Source organism: Coptis chinensis, chromosome 1 (assembly GCF_015680905.1).
Source record: "Coptis chinensis isolate HL-2020 chromosome 1, ASM1568090v1, whole genome shotgun sequence".
NCBI lineage: Eukaryota > Viridiplantae > Streptophyta > Magnoliopsida > Ranunculales > Ranunculaceae > Coptis > Coptis chinensis.
The window spans coordinates 66,272,219-66,286,503 of record NC_141456.1 but is presented as its reverse complement, the minus strand read 5'-3'; positions in this window follow the sequence as shown (position 1 = coordinate 66,286,503).

Sequence of the window (14,285 nt, the reverse complement as noted above, 5' to 3'; positions counted from 1 at the left end):
TCAAACTTAGTGGTGTGTCAAGCGAATGGAGGGTTCGCTGCCCGATGCCCCAGGATGGCCAGATATTTGGATGTGGTGCGTAAACAATCTGCGAAATTCACAAAACTCCGTTTCCTTCATTTGGGCCGTGGAGAGAACAGACACGCCGATGCCCTGGCATATCTGGCAGCCGCAATTCCTGGGTCGGAGGAAAGAACGATACGCGTGGGAAGGTTTGAGAAATCGAGCACTGAGGATGTGATGGAGATTTGTCAGGTCGCGGAAGAGAAGGAGGGTTGGATGGAGCCAATTAAGGACTTTTTGGTTGGAAACACTATACCAAAATAGGACATACCTAACGGTCAAAAACCGTTACTAAAAATATTTGTAACGGTTTTTTTGCGTCACAGTTTGGGCGTTGCTAATTCGTTATTAATATTCGTAACGGTTCAGAACCGTTACATAATTATTTATTGTAACGGTTTTTTCCATAACTAAAAATATTTGCTAACGGTTTTCTTTGTTCAATTGTGTTACTCTTTTGTAACGGTTTTATAAAGTTAGTAACGCTTTTTTGTGTTACTGACTTATAAAATTTGTAACGGTTAATTTTCTTTTGGTAACGGTTTTGCTGCTTCGTAAGTGTTACTCATTGCAAAGATTCGTTACGGTTTTCTACCGTTACAAAACTATTCCATATGTAAAAAAAATAATTTCCCCTAAAACCACAATTTTTGGGAGACTACTGAACCTGTATAAAGATGCCCCCACTTATTGGGTATTCTGCAATCGTCCATAACATAAAGAAATCTCACAAGTACATTCAATCACATAATCTTTTATTAAAATAACATCACCAAAACCTTTTTCATAAATAGGACTTGCCACGAATGAAATACACATTGTTTTCCAATAAATGGGACTTGTTTTAAACTCAAGCTCTCAAACGTCATTTGTACATGTCCCACCTTCAAGAGTTGCAAGCATCGTGGATGACTTTGGGATGGTATCATCAGAAAAGTCCCTTTCATCATATACACCAATAAAAATAAATAAAAGATAGTCAGGCAATAGAAAACAAATATGTATAGATATATACTTATATCCTATTCTTAAGTAGTAGCTCCTTATACTCAAACTACGGAATTCAGAAAAGAGAATATGGTAGCAGACTAGTAGCAATAGAAGTATAGTATAGACATGAAAGTTTATGTAACGCCCCAAAACCCTATAACCTTATCAGACACCTTGACGAAAGACATAAAAATTTCGGCAAAATCTCCTTTGTATTTTCAACATTTCATAGATATAAATCCTGTCATAACCTGAAAATCAAATAATATACTTCCATAACATATATTAAAACCTCGGACCTCAGGTTGTAAACCCACCTACTAAATATATATTGATTCATAGAACCAAATACTTAACCATCTCACCAATGCCGCTTAAGTCAAATAACCAATTCTCGAATCAAAAAGACACCACAAATTATATACCAAAATTAAAATGAAAACAATATATACATCACTTCCACTTATATCGTTGTTATACACCTCTATTAGTTCCAATCGAGATACCACACTTCAAATATATATACATCATACTTTCATACTACTCACATACCCATCTTCCAAAACAAAACTCGTGGAATATTCCAACATCCGCAGATACAATTGTCACATATGAAACGAAGAAAACCACACAAGGACCTTTTACCTTTCATTAACTCAAGCTAGGTCCCCTGTTGTTGTTTACATCTACGCTTCTAACGCTTAAAGCTAGTTCCTCACTCGGAGGCATTTTAGTTCCTTATTCCTATAACAAAATAACTGAAGTAACATATACGCGATTATACACAATAACTACATTTAACATTACTTTTACCTTTAACCAAGTTAGTTTCATAGGGTAAACATAACACAAAAAAACATTCACTTGATCAAAGACAAAGTTCAAACCATGCTTGCTCACCAAAACCCACAAAATAATTACACCAAAAGAAATGACACTATCATGCTAGCCTATTCATGATTATGCAAGTACAAGGTCAATCTAAATCAAAGTGTCTACACAGAATAATATACTCACCATGCCATGCTTGGATTTCTTTTCCCGAAAACTTTCATCCGCAAATCAATCACCACGATAATACATAATTTCTATGTATGCATCATTATTGGTTTTAAATAGTTCCCTTAAGAAAAGCTAAAATCAGCTCAATGATCCAAGAAAAAAAAGCACTACACCAAGTATCTTCATAATAGCATCCAAATACATAGTGCAAGTAATAAAAGCATTAAGATTTTAAATCTACTATAAACGACTAGAAATGTATAGTAAAAATCTCCAAACATAACAACTGTACCTTGAAAGATCTTTCCATTTATTTCAACCTCATATGACTCCATGACCTCCTGGATTATTGCAGCTCCGACATCACACAAACCTACATCTATTCCAGCTTCCTTCAGGATATAAGAGAAACACCACATAACAGATATGATGTATGGACATTAATGTAGAAAGTGTATAAATTACTTACACATGAGCATATTGTTGTCATTAACCTTAATAATTACCATCCATAATACTAAAATATGCAATGCAGTTTACTTTCAGAGCTAGAAACTGGAAGAAGAAAAGGCACTACATACTAATTCCAAGTTCATATATGCATTCATTGTACAGTGATACATCTAAAACATATAAAACAGAAATGGGTTGAGTGGCTAAGGTTTTATATACTAAAATGTTAGTTGCTTTTTTTTATGTAACATTAATTAAGTAAGTAAATATGCAAGGATGAGATGATTCTTTAAGTGTTCAAGAAGAATTCATTGCAAGATCAAACATTATCAACCAATGTAGAATTGTATGCAAAGACTGTAAAGAAATGGGATACCTTAATTCCAAAGATTGGTTGCCTCTCAATTGATGCCTTAAAGTAACGGATCAAACATCGGATTAAAGGCTACTGTAAAATGCCCAATCAACTATATGTCCTGAAACATTAGGAATAGAAACAATGATATTTAATTTAAAAATAAAATATCTAATTGCCCAAAAAAAGTAAAACCCTAAATACATGTTTAGCCTTCCTTTGATTAGGTCCGATTAGCAAAATGAAGAAAACTTTTGCCACATAATCCCTGATAGATCGCTACAAGAATATAGCCTCACCTCAATTAGATGAACTATGAGAATTAATAATGGATGTCGACACATAAAAAGTATAACATCTCATATAGAAAATAGAATGTCTCATGAGTTCTTTGTACTTCGAAATTTTTCTTTTTAATACAATTACCCTTAGCCAAAAAAAAAAAGAATGTCTCATGAGTTGTTTCCTTGGATTAGTTTGGGATGGTGTCAAATGGATTTCAATATGATAAGTTAACGAGTAGTTAACAAAGAGAAACAACCAGCAACGAGTAATTTCAATATGATAAGTTAGCTTGGTACATGTCTGAGTCTCCACGACTCATCAGGCGCGACTTTTTAGTCACACTGCTTTAGTTCCTTTTGGAGGAAACTTACTAATAAGCCTTTCAAATAAGGATCCAAGGGGGCTCCATCGTCCTAGCCACCACTCCAAAGGAATGGCGCCGGCCCGATGTTGCCAAACCGAAAATAGGAGTTAAGAAAGTAAAAGCCAAAGATACCGATCTAGTGAGGAGCCCGAGTTAAAGGCTGCAAGTTGAAGATCGGTCATCGTGCAAAGGGTTTAATAAAACTATATATGGTCACCACATAACGCTGGTATGGCCTTAAACTGCTTTTCGTCACACGTTCTTAAAAGAAGGACAACTTACTTGGACTGAATATCAAAACAAGGATAGTTACCAATCAAAAGAATATAAATCTTGTATACATATATATATGTGGGTATATGAAGAACGTGACACGTATTAGTCTCTAGTCTGCAGTATATACACTTTACTGAATTAAAACCCAAGAAAGCAACAAACATTTACTTAATCAAAATCAAATCTATGAGTCTATAGTAAACAAAAGATCCATATGCAAATAATGAAGAATAGCTAGCAGGTGAAAAAAATAACAATAAAACTTTTAATGGCTCTCATGTTTGAACTACTAAACTAAGGAATCCCGTACCCAATGAAGTAACAACGCAATAGGTGAATGTAGTGGGAGAGACCTCCATTTATAGTAGTCCTTCCAACATCTCAACTTTGCATTGAGATTGAAATTACTGGTTCTGCATATTTATTTCAAAAAATAAATTAACATGTTAGGTAGCATCCAAATATAACTAACATGAGTTCTCGACGTAAACTTATTCCTTGGCAAAAGAGCCGATATCAAATTGTGACAATATGACATGCACTTGACTATGCACTATATTCAAGATGCCTGAGTAACAATGTCAAACCATCACTAATACTATACTGTCAGCCTATATGCAACTCTAAATACCACAAACTAATATAGTCTTTGACTATTTGAGTGCATTCTATTAAATAAGCTAGCGAGAAGGATATGACAAATAAGCATCTTAAACGAGCATACTCTGCGTCCACGCAGAAACAAGCCTCATTGTCCAACTAATATTTTTGGAGGAAAAGCAACCTGAATATATCTACATTAGGCCGATAATTAATATACTACAAGCTGATTCATATGACTCAACGTAATTTGCCTTTATTTAGCTTATTGATGCTTCCAGTCTTGTGGTGTTGTATTGACCGCTATCATTTCAACTGATAGGTCCTCCAAGCGACCAAGCTACATATATTTCACAAATGTCTTCTCCCGTCATTATCTATCATTTGTCATCCGTCCAATTCCAATGTAACTGCTATTTCATATCCTGATCTTTTCAACCTAGTTGCGCAAGAAATTGAAGGGATGCGCAAACGAATGACAGATTGACTGGCCAACCTCGTCTTCTCTACACTTGTGAATATAGCTTGGCTTTCTATGCCCCTCCCAAAGAATCCTCTCTTCGTTGTTCTACTATCACCATTTTTTTCTTGTACCTAAATCCTTCACATTAGGCAGCTATGGTCTATATTCTATAACCTAAGTTTCAAGGCTTAGGAAAAGGTTGATGAAACAAATATGATGGCGTATTCTATAGTGTAAACACGTCTGGCAAACTGTCGCCACTAATAGGGATAACTAGTATTAACACCCCTACTAATAGTATAATATGACGAAATAGTGATATAGAGCCTCTAAGATGCAGTGATGCACAATGCAGTGAAGCACGGATAGCAATACCAACTAAAATTTAGGGGTAAATAATATTGTAACTCAGAAGTAACAAATGTTGCTCACTGTCTTGATCAAGGAAAATCTCATTTTCTATATCTGAGTAGTACACATCATACTGAACTAACACATGTACTAATCTAGGATGGGTGGCAAAGACAAAGAGAAGTTCATCGAGCCAATCGAGGTACAGTTGGCAAACATTTTGAGGTAATGGGAACAGGATGAAGGGAAATTTAAGACTAAATCCCCTTAAAATCATAGTACAACAATTAACTAAGCCTTGTCCATAACAGTTCCCAATTGAACCCCTCCATTATTGCTGCTGCCCTCCTACAGCTCCTCATACTGATCCATGGTACATCCACTTAAGAGCAACTACAATCCAAGTGATCACCCTCGTCCTCTCCTCTTCATCATAATTCTCCCAATATTTTCCTTAGTCTATACCTTCCTTCTCCTCATTTCATATTTGAATATGTAATTGAACCTTACTTTTTCTCTTAAGATGTGTAGATAAACTTTTGTGTGCAAAAGTTGCAGGAGGGATTTAATCAAACATCAAAATTAAAAGGTGGATACCATGTAAAGTGGTTACCTGTTTTGGCTTCTCAAATTGCCCACACTTCACATATGCATTTATGAGTGCCATGTAAATATGCTTCGTAAATTTGAACTTTAGCACCTGCATTACTTCATAATATCTTGCAAGGTGTTCAATATTTATTAATTTTTGTAGTGAAGTATCGCACCATATAGCATGTTCAGATCACAAAAGGCAAAATTACTATCCAAGGGAAAGCAGAAACATTTCAAAAGACCACTACCGGTGAATTGAAGTGAGAAGAACATCATTTGATTTCTGCAATAGCAAAGGGTACATCGGTTGTTTAATAATACAGCTTAAACAACTCGGGCAATCAACAACTAAGGACATCCAATACCTTAGAGACGGAACTCTGGTTTAGGACCTAAGAAAAACCAATCAAATAAATGTATTTATTTACATGTCCTTTTAAAGATTAATCACGCTCACCTGTTAATCTATCTTTGGGATCAAGGCAACTACTCTCATAGTAGTAGGTAGTGATAGATTTGTTAAGAAGCACATTTTGTAGCCTAGAAAGGACCTCCTCACAGCTTGTCAAATAATGGCGTTTTATTTTCCATATATGTTACTAATAAAGAGAAATAAGCAAATCAAACCAAATTCATTCCGAGGGGTATGGCGGACCAAGCATGTCGATCGTGCTTATATAACAACAAAAACAACCAAGAGCGGACCGGAGAGTGCTTACATGCCACCACACCCTTCATACATATTACATCCTAATCCCCACATATAACAATTTTACATCACCTTATTAATTTTATTATAAGCATGGATAATAAGATCCTAATTTCCACAAATCATGCTCTAAGATCCCAAGAAAACAAAGAACATCGTGATGTAAAATGTACTTTGTACTTAAATAACCTCGCACTAGAACCAAATTTTCAAATTGCTAAGGGGTGATATGAAGAACTTCGCCAAATTTGCTTTGATCGCAAATCACGTGCATGCATACATATACGAATATGTGAATATACACAAGAATGTTACATTGGCTGCAATGTTTTCTCCCTCTTGTATCAACACTGCTACTTATTAAACGGAAAAATGTTTACCAAGCAAACGAGGGGTGAGAAATGGAACGGAGGTAGAAGGTGCATGAAGCTAATGAAAGAAGAGTTGGTGGTAGGAAACTTGTGTGGGAGTGTTTGGGAAGTCTCTAAATGATTGTTTATTAGGAAAGACATAGTTGCCACTATATTGGCAGATAAAAAAAATTTGATCTTTGGCTAGGGGGAGAGCATAGGAAATATGCCATTGTGCAATTGCATTTTTCAGTTACTAGATAAGACTTTATATCCTGAATTCTACAAAGAACCTCGGATGTTTGTCTTCGCAATGTTGAACAAGATGAACAAGAGGCTAGATCAGCAAGTGCCACATTCGCTCCCTCTTTTCTCATACCACAAAACACCACTTTAACATCATGTAACAAAGAGTCTCGAACACCACTAGTAATGTCATATGGTGCGTTCTTATTAAGTTAAAACTTCGGATGAATTTTTCAAAACTTCAAACCCTTAGCCGATATAGCATTAGATTTCAAATCATCTGGATGTTGTGTTTAGTCATCGTGATGTGGAATATAACAACTAATCAAGTATGTTAACATAAGGCCCACAAAAAATTCAACATCAAACATTATCTTCTATGTGTGAAAATGTTTCTTAGATGGTATACGAGATAATATACCTTGACAATATCTTGTTCACGCTCGAGTTACTTATTAGGTAGCTGAAAGTCCGACAATCCGGTTTCATCGCCCCACACCTTTCATTTTACGGCTTTCTTGAGAATATAAGACTTATAAAGGGAAATTTAGTAATATCGAAGTCGAATGAAGAAATTGTTGAAATATACAAACATGTAAGTGAGAAAAACAAGTAAAGTGAACACCGAGTTGGACTTGTACTTAGCATACTCTAATGGTCTGTCTCTTCACAAGCTAGTAACCAAAACATAATTGAAAAAGTAAACTGAGCTCCTCAAGCACAAAGTTTAAATGTGTTATCTTCTTTAGTACCACATAAAATACAGATCAACAAAACAATACCGCAATTTCATGAATAGTTAATGTAAACTTGCGGGGATTCAAAGATCCTAGTCGGTAAGGCAAATAGACCAACCCTAGCCAATGAAAATAAAGCCTAGTTCCAATAGGGCAGCAACAGCAAGAGAAGAAATAAGACAACTGCGTATTATTTAAACTACAAATTAGAAAATCCAAAGTTTCAATGAAAAACTAAATTCCAGAATCTAGACAACAAGATGGTTTTGCTTCGACAATCAGAGTTAATCAGAAAACATATACATTCTATTGCAAAATAAGTGTATACATTACACTTACATAAATATCTAAAAGAAAGCCACACTTAAACGCAAATTAAAGCTTATTTTCAATAAACAAATCCAATCACCACTCCACTAACAACAACAAAGAAAAAATAAAAAGATTGCTTACACTATTATCAACACGCTTTGAAAAGAAACAAGAAAGTAAGTCCAACCCCAAGCTATTCAGCTCTTCACAGTTCCACCACATTCCCAACCAAAGGTAAATTCATTATAATTTACGGTTTTCACAATTACTAAAATTGCACAAAACTGAAAAGAACTCAAAATGCACCTTCATTTGAAGATTCCGGCGACAGCTGTGGAGAGAAACAAAGGGCATAGACTCAATACCACAAACTACTAGGAAGAGAGTAATAAAAACAAGGAAAAGAGGAAATAACAATAAACACAAAATTATAAAATCGCACCTTTAGTTATAACTGCAGTAACTAACACCCAAGTTAATTTCAAAATAAACATCTAGTAGTAGTGAGAAAACGCGGAAAAGAGATATTAGATGTAAAGTTGAAATCCATAGAAGAAGAAGACGGCAAGGAAATTACCAAATAAGCGTTAGCGTGGCATCGGTCTTGACCCCCAAGAGTTGTTGTTGAGAGAGGCGATGAAAATTATAGGAGAGAAGGAGATGAGAAAGAGAGAAGAGCGTAATTATTTTAGTCTTTCCCTCTCACCGAAAATTCTAATTTTGCGTCTTATTTTCAATTTTTCATAACCTTTACGATTTGTTTACGATTAATGGGCCGAAGCAAAAGTTTTAAAAACGTAACAAATTAATTCTCAAATGCAGTAAAATTAACGTAACACTTTATAAATGAATTTAACGCCCATAAAACGTTAGGAACCTAGTTACACTTAAAAACCGTTAGTTACTGAAAAACTTATGCGTTACTAATATCCTGTTTTGGTGTAGTGAAATGAAGTAACGGATAAAAAGGAAAGAAGGAGATGGGAGCAAACTTCTCGAAGATACGTTCTACTGGAAGGAGAGTTATATCGAAAAAACTTCAATGGACCACTATTAAAATGTTTGGGTCTGTGACTATCTCAGGAGGTGTTGGCAGAGTTACATAAGGGGGATTGCGGGAGCCATTTAACGGGGAGGACGACAGCGCATCAATTGCTGACACAGGGGTATTTCTGGCCCCATATGAAGAGGGATGTTGTGGAATTTGCTAAGAGATGTGACAAGTGTCAAAGATTTGCCCAGTTAATATTCGCCCCCGTTAAACCCCTTCATAATGTCTCAAGTCTGTGGCCTTTTGCTATGTGGGCAATGGATATAGTGGGACCGCTGCCCATGGCCAATGGCAAAAGGAGATTCATGTTCGCAGCCACGGATTATTTCACAAAATGGATTGAAGTCGTACTCCTGCAGCAGGTGAAGGAAGCGCAAATCATCAAGTTTTTATGGGAGAATGTCATCTACAGATTTGGGTTGTCGTACGCCATCATAGCTGACAATGGGACTCAATTTACAGGAGCAAAGGTGACCAGGTTCTTACAAGCCTACAAAGTGAGACAGGGTTCTTGGCCCCTTACAATCCCAAGGGCAACGGACAGGCAGAGTCATCTAACAAGTTCATCATGAACAACCTTAAGAGGAAATTGGAAGACAAGAAGGGGGCGTGGGCCGACGAGCTGAATCATGTGCTATGGTCCTACCGGACCACACCTCGGACATCCACCCGAGAGACTCCATTCTCATTGACCTACAGGGTGGAGGTCGTGATCCCGTCGGAGATGGTGGCAGCTACAACGCGAACAAAGATCGTAGAGGAGGGCTCAAACTGGAGAATTATAGCAGTAGATCTGAATTTAGCAAAGGAGAGAAGAGACATTGCCGGTATAAAGCTGGAAGAGTATCACAGGAGACTGCAAAGACAGTACAACAGGAGGGTCAAGCCGAGACAATTCCAAATAGGTGACCTAGTGCTCCGCCGAGTGACACCTAGTACCATGAAAGAGAAAGATGGAAAGCTGGATTCAAATTGGGAGGGACCTTATACGGTGGTGGATATCAGAGGGGCTGGCACCTACAAATTGTGGACCCAGGAAGGCAAGCTGATAGAGAAGTCGTGGAACGTGAGAATGTTGAAAAAAAATTCACACCTGAATGTAATAGAAATCTAATGCATGAACTTGTGGCTGTATGTAAATATATAATGCAACATCACTTTTGAGATGAAACCATCGTTTATAAAGGTAGGGGTCCAAAATAAACATGAGACTGGAATGCCAACGAGACAAATGGGGAGAGACCTTTGGTCGACCTGGTCGGAATTGGACCTGGGGGCAAGGCGAGGTCCCAATGACTTTCAGAAGCTATGAAACCCGCGGAGTAGGATGAGAGGCGCGAATAATACGTGGGGCATAGAGCCCAAGGGTGGAAAGAGACAGCGGAGGGGATGAGCCCTTCGCTAATACGAGGCTAAAGATAAGCCAGGGGCAAGAAGAGTTGCCCCAAGGAACTGGTTGAGACTGCGGAAACTGCAGAGCAGGATGAGCCCTTCGCAAGGGAGAGATGCAAGTCGCACATGGAGCATGAAATCCCAGCGTGGAAGGAGACAGCAGAGGGGAGGAGCCCTTCACTAATAAGAGGTTAGAGGGAGTCAGGGGCAAGAGGAGTTGCCTCAATCAACTCGCTGAAATTATACAGTCTGCGGAGCGGGATGAGCCCTTCGCGAATTAGAGATACTAATACCACGTGGGGCATGAGGCCCAAACATGGAGGGAAATAGCGGGGAGTTGGACTCTTTCACAGATATACTCAACCAGTGCAAAAATAGCGAGAGGAACGAGCCTATCACTAATGCAAGGAACTAGTTGTGGAAGCATGAAGGCTGGCTTACAGTTGATGGAACAACCAAACGTAGAGAAAAAGACAAGGTAAGGGCTACATTGGAGTAAAGTGAAGAGATGACAAACATGTTAAGCAAAATCAAACATTACATGAAAGAGATTAATATTCAAACATAAACAGAACTACTGCAATCAGTGACCCAGATGGGATAAAGTAACTTATTACAAAAAGTGCGAAAGACAAAGAGCATTTCTAGTGCTTCTCGGAGGGGGAGTCAGTGGTAAGTAGGACATCAGAAACTGCTTTAGAAGGGACGGTGGTGGTTGCGACAGTAACGTTCTCTAGGGTCTCGGTAGGGGTCTCTTGGGTAGCCGCGGCAGGGTTGGAAATCTCTTCATGCACTGGGGAGCGGGAAGGGGTCCTTTTGTTCTTCCGGGCGTCTTCGGAGGGGGCTGCTGCTGGGGTGTAGGGCTTTTCAGGCAAAAGCCATCCTTCCTGGGTGAGTCAGGCAAGCTCTTCCTGGATCTTCTTGGTTACCCTTTTGTCAGCAAGAAGCTTGAAGCGTTCGTGAAGAGTAGCCATGTCATCTTGGTGTTGTTGAAGTAGGACGGCGGTAGCATCTTTCTGTTCTTGATTGAGAGTGTCGACGGCAGCTTGGTGTTGTTGGGCTAAGGCAAATAGGTTGAGCTGATGTTGTTCAAGGAGCATTTCCCACTGACGACTCAGACGGTCATTGACCGTATCCATGTAGCTCTGATGAGAAGATTCCACGGACTGCAGTTCATCCTCGGCCTTGAGTTTGGCCAAGTTAGCAGTGGCTAGATCGGATTGAAGCCCTACGTAGGCAGCCTTTAGACCACTAGGGCCATTGACCTCTTTCTCCAAGGCAGCCAACTTGTTCTTCGTGTTGAGAAGACCGCGGATCATGAAATAAATGTCCAAGCTCACCTAAAAATAGAAATAGAGAGGTAAAAAAAAAACAAGAGCGAGGGGCGTACCCGTTCCTAGTTAGTATAAAAAGAGGTGCGGTGGGTATCAAACGTGCCCCCATCAGCGTAGGCGATGTCCCTAGGCAAATGGGCGTTGTAGAACAGGGAAGAGGCTACCGCCGCATTGTCGAGGGCGAAGTCAGTTGTGGATACTCGGCGGTTGCGCACGTTGAAAATGGGGCAGAAGTCTTCTGCAGGGGCCGATTCAGAAACCAGAGCTACCGGTGGAATCGGTTCTTTGCCAAGCCAGCAGGCGCAAGGAGAAGAGACTGCAAGTTGAAGTGACGAGGTGATGGGGGCAAGGGCTTCGCATTACGAGGTCCGCAGAATCTGCAGGGGACCCGACCCTTCGAGGATGTCCGGCCGCTCTTGGATCGGGCATTTCGGCAGGAGCCATCGCCTCGGGTGGGGAAACCTCTGTCACCTCATCGTCCTCAGAGTCGCTGTCAAAAATTTTCTGTTTATGAACGTCCATGTCGTCGATGGGGGAGTTGGGAGAAGTATACTGGTCGTCCCGGTTGGAAATGGAGCGGTAGGTAGGGATGTCTTCGGGAGCGAAGGTGGCGGGAGAGTCTCGAGATCTTAGGGATGGAGAGGAGGTGCGAGGATGACGATGGTAGGAGGACGAAATGTGGGATCTTTTTCTAGTAGGTGGAGAGGCTCTGGGTTTTCTCTCTTTGGGAGGGGGAGGGCGGTAAAAGGGAGCTAAGAAGCCACGGAAGGTTTGTAGACTGGGAATTTGCAACAGCGGGGTGGCGGTGGTAAGGTGGATGCCTAAGTTACTGGCTTGAGTGGGTCCGAGGTCGCGGAGTCTTTGAAAAATGGGACAAGATATACCGGAGTAGAATTGGGATTTGGAGTCTGGCAGCCAACCTACAGCATAGAGAAGAACAGCGAGTTAGAGGATAACGGAAACAATGCAATAAGAAAGAAGAGAAAGACAAGGATACTCACCACGGGTGATGAAGGCGAGATGGTTAAGATTTAAATCGGAAGGAAGGTCCGCGGACAAAAATTGTCCTGATACATATAAAGGGTAATGGTGTCACACTTTGTCTGAGGATGTAATACGAAGCAAGAGGGGTAGCTTCTGAGGGCGTACACAAAAAGATTGGTATCCTACACCGATGTCTTTGGTGCTTTTCTTAAGGAAGTAGTGGGAGAAGATGTCGCGGCTGGTGATTTTGGGCTCGCCGGTTCTATTGTGAGCATTCGCGGCATACATAGTCCTCCAAAAGTTTCCTATGCCTTGGCAGGGGGGGATGTTGAAGTGGTTGCACACCTCGACATCCAAGAGAGTGAGGGGCAGCCGTAGACTGGCAATAATTTGACCCACTGTGATCACGAGGTGACCGGGACGACAGGGAACCAGGTGAGGGTAGTGTGTGATGGATGGCACGTGTTCTAGAGTTATGTTGGTTGGAATGCCATAAGCAGCCCTAATGGCATCTAAATTAGGGCGGCGGCATCGTGAGGGTGGAGGTAGCAAAGAGGCTGGGGCGCCCGGAGGTGGAGGGGCCGCTGTAGGGGCAGTGGGAGGCGGAGACGCTACTTAGGGTAAACGAGAAGTGGAAGAATCGCCAGAGTTAGAGCCCGACATTAGAAAAATAGAGGGACAGACGCAGAGAATGGGATGAACCTACTATTTAGCTTGAACAAAAATAAAGCAAGCCTAGAAAACGTACCAAAGGGAGCAAGGAGAGTGATTATGCCATAGTAGAGTTCCGAAAGAAGGGAAGAGCCGCCAAGAAACCAGTAGAGCGCATGCAAACCGAAGATTGATCGGAAAAGAGTGAAGGGGAGAGCAGTGGAGAACCAAGAGAGAGGGAAGAGGGTTTAAATAGTGAAGGGGGTAAAAATGTAATTACTGGGGGTGTGGAGCTCGAGGAGTCAGTTGGGTAGCCCAGCCAACGCGAGACACGTGGTAGCGCAAGGAATGAGGGACGACTAAAAATGCGCGTGCTGATTGTAGTCCAGTCCACACGCAAACCAAGAAAAAAGAGTATGGGCGGTGGAAAGAGAATAACAGTGAGGGTTCTCGACCCTGGATCCCTTAACGGGACCGCGGAGTCGAGAAGGGGCATTTGTAGTGGCACAATGTAGCAAGATTGGACTAAGTCCGCGTTGTAGGGGATAGGAGGCAGCATAAGCAGGGACAATGAGGAGCAGTGAATCAAGGCAACAGAACCCTAGTCCACGGGGCGGCAGGTGTACGGTCGGTAGGAGGGTCGTAGGATGAACAGACAGATAGGCGGTCGAGATGAGAAGGGGGAGAATATAAAAAGAAGAAGATGATGAGAAGGAGGAGTTT